At 30.0% G+C, this 3916-nt stretch overlaps 1 pseudogene; it reads right to left on the minus strand.

Annotated features, from left to right (window-relative positions):
- Nucleotides 1–902: 902 nt before the first annotated feature.
- LOC110633365 (UDP-glycosyltransferase 74F2-like) lies at nt 903–2641 on the minus strand (annotated as a pseudogene).
- Between the last annotated feature and the right edge of the window lie 1275 nt (nt 2642–3916).

Consider the following 3916-nt stretch of genomic DNA (forward strand, 5'->3'; position numbering starts at 1 on the left):
GTCCTTTTCCCTAATTAATTAAACCAAAGATTAAGAGTTTTTCAAATTTGTTGACTTTTCATCTACGTTTTGGGCTCCAAACATTTGCAGGATATGACTTTGCATCATTCATAACGTGACCCAAAAAAAAAAAAAATACACTCTATTTTTTATTTATTAAATATTTATCAATATCTGTTCATATAAAATTAATTCCTATAAAATTTGAAATTGCCATTTTCAATAATATCTTTTTCAAGGATTAAATTTAAGTTATTCTCTCTGAAAATGTAATGAATTTTATCACTGCATCCAAAACTTACTTATTAAAATATACTCTATTTTTATTTTTTTTAATTATTATTATTATTATTATTTTAAGAGATCCTTCCTCTCGAAAGTTAAGATGAAATTGATCACTATAGCCAACGAGAAAGAGCAAATTGACAAAGAAAATCACAAATTTTATTATTTTTTAATTGCATCCTAATTTTTTTTTTTAATAATTGCACTCTATTGACACCAGAATAATTGTAACTATACCATTAGAAATTAACGGAATTACTATCTCAGCTATATTAATTCCCCTAAATTAATATAATTATTAGGATCCAATTGTAAAACAGTGTTAAGTGACAGTTCTATTAATTTTTAGCAGTGTTGATTCAGGTGTAATTGTTAAAATAAAAAAAGAATTAAGTGTTTAGAGCAAAATTATAAAAATAGTAAAATTTAACTTTTTTTTTACCATTTTTAAAAGAATAGACTATTCATATCAGAAATAGAAAAATTATAAGGAAAGAAAAAAAATTTTTGTGGCATGGCATAATTTTCCTGTAACGTAGCCAAAGAAACTAAAGTAAAAAGTGGAGACTGGAGACTCATCAATGAAGCCAAGCCAGAAAAGTTGGCAAACATACATGTTTAGTCACCAATCAAACCAACTCTCATTGACATTCTCAAATATTATTTCAGAGGAGGAGATTACACAAGATCCGCTTAAGCGTTAAACGATCAATAATTCAATATAACTTCATGCAGACAATAGATCTAGCTAGCTGCAAGAAAGATGCATCACTGCTCCAAGATCAAACTCCTTCATTTTTAAGATGAGACATGCTGTTTAATTAATTAATTGATTAATTGGGCTATAAATTCATCTATATTTTTATCTGAACTTCCACCTTCATCAATTGCCTCTGTAGCTAAGTTCTTCCATCTGTTTGCGTTTTCCTTGATCTCTTTGCCCTTATCACCTTCCATTACTTCCCTTATACAAAGCTCCACAACTTCTCTTCTCACCATGCCTTTCTCTTCTGGCTGAGCTCTAATTCCTATTTTCCAAACATCCTCTGGGTTGATCTGTCCATTGAGGCATTCCCACTATTGGAATCCAAAGCTCAGTGCTTCAAGAACAGAATTGAACCCACAATGCGTTAAAAAGCAACCTGTTGCCTTATGAGCTAGCACCTGCAGTTGTGGGCACCATGAGATCACCAAAGACTTCTCCCACGTCTCCTCTATGAAGTTTTTAGGCAGCTTAGCTTTTTCTGATGCCCTGACAACCCATAAGAAGTAGCAATTACTTGCCTTTAATCCACAAGCAAGCTCCTCCATTTGTTCTGCTCCAAGTTCTGCCATGCTTCCAAAGGACACATACACAACTGAACCACTAGGCTTATCCTGGAGCCAATTCATGCAGGTGCTTGTGTCTGGCTTGAAGAGATTGATTTCATAATCTTTATCATCTTCAAGTCTTTTGTCCAAGTAAATAGATGGAAGAGTTGGTCCTATTGTCCCCAATCGCCACCGTTTAGCCATCCAGTCTACCACCTAATAAAAAAACTACAAATAGAAAATTAAAGCATCAAAGTATAAGAATAAACCTTAAATAGGTAATGTACACATACCTCTGCCTCCATTTTGTTAAAGGAGTTAAAAAGTACCCAGTGTGCTTCATCAATGTTTCTGAATTGATTCTGCACCAGATTAAAGAAATCTGGGTATGATCCCAAATTAGATACAAAAGAAGATATGTCTGAAAAATGAAGCAGAGGCAGTCCAGGAAGCGAGACAGTTGGTCCTGGAACTGGCAGTGGAAGAAGACCCCGTTGGATATGGTAATACACGTTATTAACAGCACATGACTGGGTGAAAAACAACACCTTTAGCAGTCCAAACTGCTTAGCTACATCATATGCCCAAGGCATGAACCCATCATAGATAATTGTAGATACAGGTCGACCTGAATCTTTAAGTCTCTTGATCAAATCTGACAAGGTTTTTGAACCCACAAGTTTTAAAGTTGATAGGTAAACGTCTGTGCTCTCTGCCTGTTGAAAGCCACCCTCATCAAAGCCATCAGAATATGTTTCAATATCGATTTTGGAAGCTGGGTCAGCATGCATGGACTTGTTAATGGCTATGGTATTTGCTAGTGTGGCCTTGACACCTTTGGAGACTAAACGCTTGGAGAATTGTAGCATGGGGTTTATGTGCCCCTGAGCAGGATAAGGAAGGACAAGAACATGAGCTTTGAAGTCTATTTCTTCTTTCTCCATCTCCAGTTGGTAGAGTTTTTGGAACTGCTCCGTTTCCCCTGAAGAAGTCTTGCTCATTTAGATTGAACTCGTGGAAAGAAGCCAACACAATCCAAACAACATAAAAGTCCAAATTTTAGTTCATCTTCTTTGGCTTTCTAGTGATTTTTGACGTATCAAAATTTACTTTAATTAATTAATTTTATTCTTATTTTAATTAAATTTACACTTATTTCAAAATAAATATTTAATTTAATAATTATTAAATTTACCCTCACACAAATTTCAACTAAATAAGCTCAATTTAAAATACAATAAGTTGGTTGTCCCAAAGCTGCAGCAATTACACTCTTTGGTTCTCCCAAAGCTGGTGGGCCCGGGAGCAGGTTGGCGGGACCACTCAAGTCCAATCTTCATGCAAGATTGCCAGTTGGATTTGTGACAAAGGGAAGGGATAGTCCAAGAAAGGATTTAAAAAAAAATATAGATAAATCGATCAATTCAAATAAACTTAAATTGAAGTTAGTAATTTTATGTGTTTAAATATTAATTATAATTTAAAAATAATTTTAAATTAAAATTTTAATTTAAAATTTAAATTAATATAATAAAAATAAACTCAACTCAAATACATATATAAATATATAAAAGAAAAATATGTAAATAATTTTATTTTATTTTTTATTTTTATTTATTTTTATTAAATAATACATTTTAAATTAATATTTTATTTTTTAATTAATACATTTTATATATATATATATATATATATATATATATATATATATATATATATATATATATATATATATATATATATATATAAGATTTAACAAGAATTGAATTATAAAAATAAAAAAAATATTAAAACAAGTAAAAATTATTCAAATCGAATTTAACTTATTTATTATAAAAATCAAATATATGTAATTTTATAATTTAATTTATTAATTTCTATTTAAATACTATAAAATTAACTTTTTTATTTAATTTGACAAAATACATTGAACTCGCTCCACTCCTAATCCAAGACATTCAAAACCCTTTTTTTTTGTTTAATTTTTATACTTTTACAAAGATGGCTGTATATAGTTAGAGGATAAATTATGAAAATTATTTCTGTACATTATCTAGTTAAAATATTATAATCTTTCAACTTAAAAATATAACATAAAATCTCATCAACTTTCAAATTTTATACAGTAAAATCTCTCTAACCTCTAATTATCAGTTTTTCAGTTAGACGTTGATTTGGACAGTTCTAGCATGAAATTTAGTCAATATTTCTCTTTTCTCTCTCAAACTATGTGTAAATTGAATCATTTTTCTCTCTATAGATAGAATAATTTTTTATGCGTCAAGAAACTAATTTTACACTTTACATAATAGAGAAGAGA

Source organism: Hevea brasiliensis, chromosome 7 (assembly GCF_030052815.1).
Source record: "Hevea brasiliensis isolate MT/VB/25A 57/8 chromosome 7, ASM3005281v1, whole genome shotgun sequence".
NCBI lineage: Eukaryota > Viridiplantae > Streptophyta > Magnoliopsida > Malpighiales > Euphorbiaceae > Hevea > Hevea brasiliensis.